Source organism: Salmo trutta, chromosome 36, assembly GCF_901001165.1.
Source record: "Salmo trutta chromosome 36, fSalTru1.1, whole genome shotgun sequence".
Lineage (NCBI taxonomy): Eukaryota > Metazoa > Chordata > Actinopteri > Salmoniformes > Salmonidae > Salmo > Salmo trutta.
In genome coordinates this window covers 23,882,591-23,896,455 of record NC_042992.1, presented here as the reverse complement: position 1 = coordinate 23,896,455, position 13,865 = coordinate 23,882,591, and positions in this window count along the sequence as shown.

Sequence of the window (13,865 nt, the reverse complement as noted above, 5' to 3'; positions counted from 1 at the left end):
CACAGAAATAGTGTCCACTGCTTGTACAGTATACTTCGTATTTTGGCGAATGTTGTACGGCAAACTTTTGGCATACTAACTATATCCATACTATGACAAATAAGCATACTACAGTTGAAGTCGGAAGTTTACATACACCTTAGCCAAGTACTTTTAAACTCAGTTTTTCACAATTTCTGACATTAAATCTGAGTAAAAATTCCCTGTCTTAGGTCAGTTAGGATGACCACTTTATTTTAAGAATGAAGTGTAGCCTTCCACAAGCTTCCCACAATAAGTTGGATGAATTTTGGCCCATTCCTCCTGACAGAGCTGGTGTAACTGAGTCAGGTATGTAGCCCTCCTTGCTCGCACACGCTTTTTCAGTTCTGCCCACACATTTTCTATAGGATTGAGGTCAGGGCTTTGTGATGGCCACTCCAAAACCTTGACTTTGTTGTCCTTAAGCCATTTTGCCACAACTTTGGAAGTATGCTTGGGGTCATTGTCCATTTGGATGACCCATTTGCAACCAGGCTTTAACTTCCTGACTGATGTCTTGAGATGTTGCATCAATATATCCACATAATTTTCCTGCCTCATGACACCATCTATTTTGTGAAGTGCACCAGTCCCTCCTGCAGCAAAGCACCCCCACAGCATGATGCTGCCACCCCCGTGCTTCACGGTTGGGATGGTGTTCTTCGGCTTGCAAGCGTCCCCCTTTTTCCTCCAAACCTAACGATGGTTATTATGGCCAAGTAGTTCTATTTCAATTTCATCAGACCAGGGGACATTTCTCCAAAAAGTACGATCTTTGTCCCCATGCACAGTTGCAAACCGTAGTCTGGCTTTTTTATGGCAGTTTTGGAGCAGTGGCTTCTTCCTTGCTGAGTGGCCTTTCAGATTTTGTCGATATAGGACTCGTTTTTATGTGGATATAGATACTTTTGTACCTGTTTCCTCCAGCATCTTCACAAGGTCCTTTGCTATTGTTCTGGGATTGATTTGCACTTTTCGCACCAAAGTATGTTCATCTCTAGGACACAGAACGCATCTCCTTCCTGAGCGGTATGACGGCTGCGTGGTCCCATGGTGTTTATACTTGTGTACTATTGTTTGTACAGATCGACGTGGTACCTTCAGACATTTGGAAATTGCTCCCAAGGATGAACCAGACTTGTGGAGGTCTACAATTTTTTTCTGAGGTCTTGGCGGATTTCTATTGATTTTCCCATGATGTCAAGCAAAGAGGCACTGAGTTTGAAGGTAGGCCTTGAAATACATCCACAGGTACACCTCCAATTGACTCAAATTATGTCAATTAGCGTATCAGAAGCTTCTAAAGCCATGAAATCATTTTCTGGAATTTTCCAAGCTGTTTAAAGGCACAATCAACTTAGTGTATGTAAACTTCTGACCCACTGGAATTGTGATACAGTGAATTATAAGTGAATTCATCTGTCTGTAAACAATTGTTGGAAAAATTACTTGTTTCATTACCAATGTAGATGTTCTAACCGACTTGCCAAAACTATTGTTTGTTAGCAAGAAAATTGTGAAGTGGTTGAAAAACGAGTTCTAATGACTCTAACCTAAGTGTATGTAAACTTCTGACTTCAACTGTATATACTCAATTTATGTCACAAATAGTGTGGTTTGTGTGGTTAGTATGAGTATTCGAACACAGTTCAAACAGTTTTAGTCGTTCATTATTCTCTTGGGTGATTTGTATGAATTGATTTAATGTTTCAATTAGGAAGATAATTATTTCCCTCTGCATTAGAATTCACTAAAACATGCTTAATTGCGTTTGGAAGGTTGGCGCCAAGAATGGATTGTTCTAGGAACATTTAGAAATAATAAATAAGTAAGATGTTATGTTCTGAGTCACACGTTCAACATGTGAGGTAAGGAAAAGTTCACAGAAACGTCCCGCTGTTTTGGAAAATGGGGATTTTTCTCCCCAAATCCCTCAGAGGTGTCGAGAGAAATGTATTTACAGTATTTATTAGCATCTTCACCGAGGCAGATTTTCTCTTCCTTGACACATCAAGGACACAGAAGTCAAAAAACAAACAAAGAGAATTTATGAGAACTCCTATTTGTGATTTTGGGGGGATATTTTGACACCCCTTTTGAGTATTCACCAGAGACGGACATTATTTTACAATTTTTTCAATTAGGTCTGACTTTGTAATGCATTGCATGGACAGCTCTTTTATCTGTGATCATGGCTATCAGATTATTTTTAATGCCTGTAAGCATGTATTAGGCTGTTATTTAAAAACTCCTTATAAAGACCAGTGAGCCTCCACTGGGATTTTTAACTGCTATACTTTTAAGAGAGCAAGAGGGAGAAAGAGAGAGGACACACACACACACAGACAGACACACACACACACACACACACACACACACACACACACACACACACACACACACACACACACACACACACACACACACACACACACACACACACACACATACACACACACACACACACACACACACACACACACACACACACACCAATACCTTTAGACTTACAGGTCTGCTAACACTCCGACACAGCCAGTGAAATAGATCCCATAACTAAACAAATTAGAAGCGTAAGAGTCTCAGTTCAAGGTTGTTTGAATGTCACATGTAAATGCTTTAATACTTCACACTCTGCACTGATTTGATAATGAAATAGCTGTTCATATTTTCAGGATATCTTTAGATACTATGACCCAGGTCTCCTGTGTTCCACAAGACTGCATTAACCCGCTGAGTTTGGGGTCAGGTTTCAGGCAACGTTACGCATCATTTGAGCATGGTTCACAAAACATCGTAGGTCGGGTCCACATCATTAGATCCTACATACAGTATGTTTGAGATCTTTCAATTTCCTTTCCCTTGCTCTGTTCTGTTTACTCATCGAGCTTCTTGTTTATTTGTTTATTTTAGTTTGTCTGAAGGTTAGTGAAGAAGACATTTCTCTTTGTTCCCTTTCAAGACAAACACAGATCTCTGAAAACAGCCTCTCTCGCTCTCTGGTTCTCTATTTCTCTCTATTTCCCTCTTTCTCTTTCTCCCCCTCTCTTTCTCTCTCTCTCTCTCTCTCTCTCTCTCTCTCTCTCCCTCTTACCTTTTTATTGCACTGTTCTCTCTCTTTTCCCCCATCTCCCTCTCTCACTCTCTCATTTTCTATAATTCTCTCTTTATCTTTCCTTCCCTCTCACCTTTTTCTTACACTGCTCTCTCTTTCTTTCCCATCTCTCCCTCTCTCTCTCCTCTCTCCCGCTTACCTTTTTATTGCACTGTTCTCTCTCTTTTCCCCCCATCTCCCTCTCTCACTCTCTCATTTTCTATAATTCTCTCTTTATCTTTCCTTCCCTCTCACCTTTTTCTTACACTGCTCTCTCTTTCTTTCCCATCTCTCCCTCTCTCTCTTCTCTCCCTCTCCCTCTCTCTCTCTCTCTCTCTCTCTCTCCCTCTCCCTCTCTCATAATAATGTTGAAGGCTGTAGGAACAAAGGCGTTGAATGATTAATTGTCCCTATCCTTCCTCTTCTACGTGAGTTAGCTAATGTTTTAACTCTCTGACACGGGAAATCATCCTCTTAATGACCAATGTCATCAGCAGGCCGACAAATGATCATCACACTGACACGCTACATAGATTATACAGTCATATCAAAACTACTTAGACATTCACACTTGAATATTAACTAACTGTAAATGAATGTTAGTAGCAGCCATTTGCAGCACTGCTCTTCATAATTGGATTTGCTTTCATGCGTTGTGAATGAACGGCCAAAACATTATGGCTTCATCATTGTATTCTCTGCTCATATGAAATAAAAGGTTATCCATAACTTGCCAATAGAAAAATAGTTAATTTATCTGTCCCTGGTATGAATGAGTGACTGGAAGAACTCTCATTACAAGAAATAAGACCCTATTACTCTGTGAGCTTTTAGATATTTGATGACCATGAATCACTGTTGCCCCAGACGATGAAAGTCTGTGCGTGCGTACGTGCGTGTATGACGTTGATTGTTTTTCCTTCCTTTTCCTATAGATGAATTTCATTTTGATGTTGTCTTCAGAATTAGTTTAGTCCTCGCGGTCAAATAGAGTATTGACTTTTTTTTTCTTTCTGACTGAAGGCCTTCTGATAAGTCACTGTACACAAGTAAACATATTGTCACATCCTGACCATAGAAAGCTGTTATTTTCTATGGTAGAGTAGGTCAGGGCGTGACAGGGGGGTGGTCTAGTCTAGTTTTTCTAGGTTGTCAGGTTCTAGTTTTGTATTTCTATGTTGGGTTTTGTTTGGGAGATCTCCAATTAGAGGCAGCTGGTCCTCGTTGTCTCCAATTGGAGATCATACTTAAGTAGGGTTTTTTTTCACCTGGGTTTGTGGGAGATTGTCTTTGAGTTAGTGTTTGTTTCACCTCTGCGTCACGGTTTGTTGTTTTGTTATTCAGTTTATTTATATGTATTGCATAGTTTCACAGTTCAATAAAAATGTGGAACGATAATCACGCTGCACTTTGGTCCGCTCCTTCCTACGACAACTGTGACAGAATCTCCCACCACCAAAGGACCAAGCAGCGTGGTATGGACCAGTGGACTACTGAGGAGATAAGGAGGAGTATATCCAGGGCTTTGGAGGATTTAGGGGCAGGAGAAAAGCACCTCCCATGGGAACAGGTGGAGGCAGCGAGAGCGCGGCAACAAGGGAAGCATGAGAGGCAGGGGCACACGAGGAGATTGGCAGAGTCAGGTTGGAGACCTGAGCCAACTCCTCGTGCTTACCGTGAGGTGCGTGTCACCAGTCTGGCGCCACCTGTGCCAGCCCAACGCATCAGGTCTCTAGTGCGCCTGCCCAGTCCGGTGTGTCCTGTTCCTGCTCCTCGCACTCACCCTGAGGTGCATGTTACCAGTCTGGCGCCACCTGTGCCAGCTCCACGCATCAGGCCTCCAGTGTGTCTTCCCAGTCCAGAGCTTCCGGCAACAGTTCCCAGTTCAGAGCTTCCGGCGATGTCCCCCAGTCCGGAGCCTCCAGCGACGTTCCCCAGTCCGGTGAGACCTGTTCCGGCTCCACGTAAGAAGCCTCCAGTGATGATCCATAGTCCGAAGCCTCCAGTGATGATCCATGGCACGAAGTCTGTAGGGATGATCCATGGCCCAGAGCCTGTAGGGATAATCCATGGCAAGAAGCCTGTAGGGATGATCCATGGCCCGGAGCCTGTAGGGATGATCCATGGCACAAAGCCTCCAGTGGTGATCCATGGCGCGGAGCCTGTAGTGATGATCCATGGCATGGAGCCTGCAGCGACGGTCCCCAGTCCGGAACCTCCTGAGACGGCCCGCAGTCCGGAACCTCCTGAGACGGTCCGCAGTCCAGAAACTCCAGCGGCGGTCGGCAGTCCAGAACCTCCGGTGATGATCCACAGTCCGGTGACACAAAAGCGGAGGGATCAGCGGGCGGAGCGGGGGTTACGCCCCGAACCGGAGCCGCCTCCTCTGCTGGAGGATTCACGGGATGAGAAGGTTCTGAGTACTGCACCAGAGCCGCCATAGACATTTGTCACCCTCCCTAACCCTCCCTGTGTTTTTTTTTTTTAGGTGCGTTCGGAGTCCGCACCTTTGGGGGGGGGGGTACTGTCACGTCCTGACCATAGAAAGCTGTTATTTTCTATGGTAGAGTAGGTCAGGGTGTGACGGGGGTGTTCTAGTCTAGTTTTTCTATGTTGTCAGGTTCTAGTTTTGTATTTCTATGTTGGGTTTTGTTTGGGATGATCTCCAATTAGAGGCAGCTGGTCCTCGTTGTCTCTAATTGGAGATCATACTTAAGTATTTTTTTTTTCTCACCTGGGTTTGTGGGAGATTGTCTTTGAGTTAGTGTTTGTTTCACCTCTGCGTCACGGTTTGTTGTTTTGTTATTCAGTTTATTTATATGTATTGCATAGTTTCAAAGTTCAATAAAAATGTGGAGCGATAATCACACTGCACTTTGGTCCGCTCCTTCCTACGACAACCGTGACACATATAAAGGCTTTGTCAGGTCATATCTTGAATACCATCTTGATCACAGACTTTATCATGACAATATACTGTATTACCGCTATGTGTACTGAGTGTGATATGTATTTATTTCAGAAGAACTGTAACAAGCCCAAACTAAGTCACCCTGACTAAAATGGATTTGCTCAAAACCAAACACAAATGAAGATAAACACAGTAAAAATAGACTTACATTTTTCCACAATTTAATCAAAGACATGGGGAGACTCACGTGTATTACAGTAACCTACACTACCAGCCTGAACTACATCTGTTCAGCTGAGATGAGTGTTGAAAAGAAGACAGCATATGCTTTCCAGAGCCCCGCTTGTCAATGTGAGTCTTAATATTTCAGAGGCTTCAGTGTGAAACCACCAGCCACAGCACTTTCTATGGGCTTGTGTGTGTGTGTTACTTCAGGCAGCTGGAGCTTCATTACAGAGTGAAGGCCCTTATCGTGTGTGTTTTGAATCTTTCATCAGTCTCTAGCCTAGTGGAAAACAGCTAGTTTTGAATCTTTCATCAGTCTCTAGCCTAGTGGAAAACAGCTAACTGGTGGGGACAAGTCTTGAGGCGCTGCGTATGAACACTGAGTTTGTGTGCAGCTCCCTCTGGTAGCCAGCTAACTTCCCAACATATTTTTCCCGTCAGACCTGAGATTTGAAGCAGCATCCCTCCGACTGCTGGCCTGCCTCTCTAACCTCCAGGCTACCTGCTGCTCCATCAAACATTGATGTCCGATTGTATTTTCATGCTTTGTATCAAACCAGTGGGTTTCCTCCTTCCAAGTTATAAACTTATGACTTATTAATCCATGGTGAAATTCAAACATCTCCCAAAAACTTCCTGATGATGAGAATAATATTTGGTGGAGGAGGATGAAACTGACTCGTGATTCCTACTGTATGTGTTTGCGTTTTCAATTGAGACAACAGCTATTATTACATATTTATCCCTTTTAATTTATAATGAGATGAATAAAAGAGTCAGTATCTACTATAGCTGGCGTTTTGTGGGAAAGATTACAGGCAAATGAAGGTGGCTTGAATCAATTATTTAGGCACAAATAAAAAGTACAAAACATCATACACAGCATCGCAGCAGCCTGCAGCAAGTGAGGGAGCGAGCAGCGGAGGAAAATTAGGTCAGTGTCATAATATTCTAGTGGGATCTCTCGCAGCACTGCAGCTGCACATTTAAAGGGGAGGTCTGAATTAGAGAAAAACCCGGGACGATTCGGAGCAATCAAACCCTATTTTTAAAGGAATCTAGATCAATTCATATTTTGAATATTTTGAACAAAAGTGTATTTGAATATGCTCATGTCTCAGATGGCTTTGTAATTTATTTATTATTTTTTTTAGAATATTTAAAGTTTTATATTATTCCAGTTGTATTGAATGATTTATGATTTATTTCCCCATCCCCTTTAAATGCAGCTAGTTGTCGGCCTGCAGTTACTTTTGGGGGCACGGTTGGGCAGTGGGGGTATCCACAAAATAAAAGTTGAACTCAAAATAAACCCAGAAACACTAATGTACTGTACCAAAATAATGGTTACAAAAGGCCTACTTTAGTAACTGTCATGTGTATAGTAAACTCTAACTTATTTAAGCAATGATTTAAAGATGGTACTGGTCTGAGGATAATATTTATGACAGTCAGACAAAACATTTTCTCTCTCTCATAGTCTCCAGCATGTACAAACTAGCTTGTATTGGTTCAGTAAAGTAGTTGAGTTTTCAGACTGACTGTCTGAGTGCCGTCAGGTGCCTGCCCAGCCGTAGGCCCTGTGGCTGAGTTTTAATTATTATTTATTTTTTAATTATTATTTATTTTTTTAACCTTTATTTAACTAGGCAAGTCAGTTAAGAACAAATTCTTATTTTCAATGACGGCCTAGGAACAGTGGGTTAACTGCCTTGTTCAGGGGCAGAACAACATATTTTGTACCTTGTCAGCTCAGGGATTCAATCTTGCAACCTTTCGGTTACTAGTCCAACGCTCTAACCACTAGGCTACGCTGCCGCCCCAAAATTAATGAATGCTTGAAGGGTGGATCAGCCTAGCAGAACTCCGACAGGGCTCCAGGGTTCTATCAAAGAGAGGGGAATTTAAAAGATGATTATCCTGCCTGTGAGAGCTCCATCTCCCTTAGACTCCCGAGACTACAGCCGGATACTCTGGAGCTCACTGGAGCACATTCAGCACACATAGAGTACAACCATACTGCCCGACCTGCAGTCTACAGTCTGCACACTGTCTGTCTCTGTCTCAAACGTCTTAGAGGACTGACTAAGAATGGGGAGATGAGATGTGTATGGTTTCACTGCTTTTGCCTAAGCTGAAGCCATAACGGTACCACAAAGTTGAAGTTTCTCTGAGTACAGTACACCCACCGACACTTTTGTATGGGCTAAGCCAAGGGAACCTAAAAATACACCATTGCCTGTTCTGTATTGAATGCCCTGTGAACAGCAGTCTGTGAGACTTATGTAGACAAAGGGTTGTGTCACGCCCTGACCAGGTGAACTCTTCTATTTTGGTCAGGGTGTGGCATTTCTATAGTTTATTTTCTATGTTTTTGGTATAGCCTTGCTTTGGGGCATATTTCTATGTTTGGTTCTGTCGATTCCCAATCAGAGACAGCTGTCGCTAGTTGCCTCTGATTGGGGAATCATATTTAAGTTCCTTTTCCCCCCACGATGTTTGTGGGTTGTTGTCTCTTGGTCTTTGAGCAGTAACGATACGTTTATTCTCTGTTTTGACCGTGTTATTTCAGTCTTTAATAAATAACATGTGTTCGCTCCCAGCTGCGCCTTGGTCCACTTCTTCCTTCCTGCACGACGATCGTTACAGGTTGTTACTTTTTGAACATATACTTTCTTTTTGATTTCACAGCTCTAGCACTCTTATTACAATCCTTACCCTGCAATAATTTAGCCTGGTCCCACATCTGTTTGTGCTGTCTCTCCAACTCCTTAAGAAATTACTAAAGGAGTTCGTAAAACAGCATTAACAGATCTGAGACCAAGCTAAAGGTCATACATGTTTCCAAAAAAAATTATAAAGTTGTTTTGGTGAACACAATTCCTCCAGAAGAACATTTTTTTAAAAAGTTGTTTTGGAACTATCAGTGAAATGCCTCTCAACTCAGTGGAAAGTGTGGTTGTAGGGAACTGTCAAATGTATGTTTCAGCCAGCCAGCCAATCCACTATAGCGCATAATTTTCTTTCTCCCCTCCCCTCTGGGTAATGTTCAGCATTTTTGCTTCTGCCAATTTTGAAATGCCTGCACTATCGACTGGTCCAGACACCTTGTAAAATTAATATCAGATAGCGTTGATATTTTAAATGATAATAGCATACTATAATATTGATGATATCTCAGCAGACTCATTGGCCTTTGATGTTGACATTTTCCTGGTTCAATAGAAACTGTTCCTGTACTGCAGTCAGCAGTTTTCACTATCATGCATCACTTCCTGGTATTATGTGACGTCTAGTAGCTGTTTTGCTATATTTACTACTGATGTAGCCGAAGTGTCTGATGGAAAGTGTTAACATAACTTTTTGTAGCTTTATTTATTATTTATTTATGTAGCCTGTTTGTTAATATTGTTAAATAAAATATGCTCTAGACACAACAGTTCTGTAGCTTAAGTTATGGATAGTTGTGTTACAGTGCAGGACCAGTGGGTCTCTTTCATTGTAGATCTAATTTTCCCTCTTTGTTGAAGGAATTTTTTGTAGGAGAAAATGATATCTTATTCTGGCATTGGCCATCCCTACCAACAAATCTGTCACATCTAAAGTTCACTGCCAGTTAGTCTGATTCTGCTGTGGATTCTAAATAGCTCTGACAGAGCTGGATCAAATGTACTAAGCACATTAAAAAAAAGAGAGACAATTCTCTTTTTTCCTTTTTTTTTGTTTTCATTTCTCATGTCCCCTCATTGCCTCCACCCCCTGCTGGTTCACCGTGAAAATTGGCAAAATGAGTTGATTCCAGGCCAGCCAGGCGAGTTAGTTAAACAGAGTGTATCGTGGTAGAACAGAGTTTTGGCAGATGACACAAATGTAGCCTTGACACATTGCTTCTATCCACTTCATTTCTCTCTTCTTCCTGTCCCAACCCTCTCTCCCGCTGAATGACAATAGCCTAACGTCGTCGTCGGGAGAGACAACTCTTCTAACTTGGTGCTCGCTTCGCCATGCCTGGATGATAGCGTGTCGGGAACAGGAAAAGGAAGATGCAGCTTCTCATCTCTCTGGGTTTGAGGCGTTTTTCTGGCGGCACGTCCCCTAAACACAATCAGCAAGGTTACAGAGCAGTCAGAGCAGCCAACAGTACGTGCCTTCACCCCCGGAGGCAGGGGGAATTTACATGATGATAACGTTGATCAAAGCTTCCCATTCTCCCTCCCGGCTGCATCAATGTCAGAACAGTTGAAAAGAGTATCATGGTATTTTAGTGGTAGAGGAGCTATTCTATATCTGTGAAGAGGGGTTGGACGAGGGTGACAGCCATTGCTGAATCCTCTGAATGAGTTCAGTGGCATCTAACCGCATGAGAGGTCGCTACGGTTACCATGGCCACACTGTTGTGCTTAAAAGAGATGAATACATCCAAGTACTAAAGCATCATATCTTAAGACAGCGTTTCCCCGGGGCACCAAGGGGTGCACATTTTGTTTTTTGCCCTAACACTACACAACTGATTCAAATGATCAAAGCTTGATGATTAGTTTATTATTTGAATCAGCTGTGTAGGCAAAAAACAAAACATGCATCCTTTGGGGTCCCGAGGACCAAGTTAGAGAAACCCTGTTTTAAGGCGTATCGTATCATTGCCTCATCCACAAAGTGTGCAAGGCCTTGGTGTGGTGAATGTAGACCTATTGTTGTTGTCAACTGCCTATTGACTTCCTCTCCTTTGAAAGTGGAGATGATCTCTTCACCTAAGCATCTTCAAAATAAGATATTCCTATTTTTTTCCCAGTTACTTTTTTCAGAAATAGTGTTGTGTACCTTAAAACCGAATATGGAGGAATCGCTGATGTTACTGCTTGGGTGTTGTGTGTAATGTGTGTAACCTCTACAAACAAAAGGTTGTCGCAACATTGTCATATGGTATGTCATTACCAACCTTCTCACAACCTATTTGCAACGTTGTGTCAATGCGATATGTTGGTAGATACCTTGCTTATAATGTATACTATCTCATTACCCCCTTGGCTCTCTTTTACGCTCTCTCTCTCTGTTCAGGTCGACTGGGCATCAGCAGCTGAATATCTAACCAGTAGTTCCTAAGCTCCTACACCACACCTCAAATCAAATCAAATCGAATGTTATTTGTCACATACACATGGTTAGCAGATGTTAATGCGAGTGTAGCGAAATGCTTGTGCTTCTCGTTCCGACCATGCAGTAATATCTAACAAGTAATCTAACAATTTCACAACAACTACCTTATACACTCAAGTGTAAAGGAATGAATAAGAATATGTACATACAAATATATTAATGAGCGATGGCCGAACGGCATAGGCAAGATGCAGTAGATGGTATAGAGCATAGTATATACATATGAGATGAGTAATGTAAGGTATGTAAACATTATATGAAGTGGCATTGTTTAAAGTGGCTAGTGATACATTTATTACATCCATTTTTTCATTATTAAAGTGGCTAGAGATGAGTCAGTATGTTGGCAGCAGCCACTCAATGTAATTGATGGCTGTTTAACAGTCTGATGGCCTTGAGATAGAAGCTGTTTTTCAGTTTCTCGGTCCCCGCTTTGATGCATCTGTACTGACCTCGCCTTCTGGATGATAGCGGGGTGAACAGGCAGTGGCTCGGGTGGTTGTTGTCCTTGATGATCTTTTTGGCCTTCCTGTGACATCGAGTGGTGTAAGTGTCCTGGAGGGCAGGTAGTTTGCCCCCGGTGATGCGTTGTGCAGACCTCACTACCCTCTGGAGAGCCTTATGGTTGTGGGCGGAGCAGTTGCCGTACCAGGCGGTGATACAGCCCGACAGGATGCTCTCGATTGTGCATCTGTAAAAGTTTGAGTGTTTTTGGTGACAAGCCGAATTTCTTCAGCCTCCTGAGGTTGAAGAGGCGCTGCTGTGCCTTCTTCACCACACTGTGCTGTGTGGGTGGACCATTTCAGTTTGTCTGTGATGTGTACGCTGAGGAACTTAAAACTTTCCACCTTCTCCACTACTGTCCCGTCGATGTGGATAGGGGGCTGCTCCCTCTGCTGTTTCCTGAAGTCCACGAACATCTCCTTTGTTTTGTTGACATTGAGTGTGAGGTTATTTTCCTGACACCACACTCCGAGGACCCTCACCTCCTCCCTGTAGGCCGTCTCGTTGTTGTTGGTAATCAAGCTTACCACTGTAGTGTCGTCTGCAAACTTGATGATTGAGTTGGAGGTGTGCATGGCCACGCAGTCATGGGTGAACAGGGAGTACAGGAGAGGGCTGAGAATGCACCCTTGTGGGGCCCCAGTGTTGAGGATCAGCGGGGTGGATATGTTGTTACCTACCCTCACCACCTGGGGTGGCCGTCAAGAAGTCCAGGACCCAGTTGCACAGGGCGGAGTCGAGAACCAGGGTCTCGAGCTTAATGACGAGTTTGGAGGGTACTATGGTGTTAAATGCTGAGCTGTAGTCGATGAACAGCATTCTTACATAGGTATTCCTCTTGTCCAGATGGGTTAGGGCAGTGTGCAGTGTGATTGCAATTGCGTCTTCTGTGGACCTGTTGGGGTGGTAAGCAAATTGGAGTGGGTCTAGGGTGTCAGGTAGAGTGGAGGTGATATGGTCCTTGACTAGTTTCTCAAGCACTTCATGATGACGGAAGTGAGTGCCACGGGGCGATAGTCATTTAGCTCAGTTACCTTCACTTTCTTGGGAACAGGAACAATGGTGGCCCTCTTGAAGCATGTGGGGACAGCAGACTGGGATAAGGATTGATTGAATATGTCCATAAACACACCAGCCAGCTGGTCTGCGCATGCTCTGAGGACGCGGCTGGGGAATGCTGTCTGGGCCGGCAGCCTCGCAAGGGTTAACACGTTTAAATGTTTTACTCACGTTGGCTGCAGTGAAGGAAAGCCTGCAAGTTTTGGTAGCGGGCCGTGTCAGTGTGTTGTCCTCAAAGCGAGCAAAGAAGTTTTTTTGTTTGTCTGGGAGCAAGACATCGTGGTCTGCGACGGGGCTGGTTTTCCTTTTGTAGTCCGTGATTGACTGTAGTCCCTGCCACATACCTCTCGTGTCTGAGCCGTTGAATTGCGACTCTGCTTTGTCTCTATACTGATGCTTAGTCATGTCTTTCACTCCAAACCCCCCCACCCCTCAAAATCTGTCAGCCACTGAAATTATGTCTTTACTTCGACCTCAAACCATCTTAATTAGCAGAAAGAGAGAGAGATAGAGAGAGAGGAGGGAAGAGAGAGAGGGATCATGAGCCAGAGAGAAGAAAGAGGAGAAAGAGAATGGGAGAGATAGAGAGAGAGAGAGTTGGGGAGAGAAAGAGAGCGAAAGATGATCAGAGTGTGTGAGAATCAGTCAGGTGGATATATCCCTGTAGCCTGTAGGGCCTGGTATAGTTGGTAGTAGCTGGTTGTGTGAATCTGCTCCACTGCGTGTCTGTGTGAAATTTTAATGACGGCGGGCAATGGGCTAGTGGTAATACAGACTGCTGAAACGTCTGTATTAGGAGGCTGGTGCACTATGTGTGTGTGTGTCACAGTGTTGTGTGTGCTGTGTGTGTGTGTGTGCAGATGGGCCTTGCAGGCCGGGAAGTCCTTGGAAAGA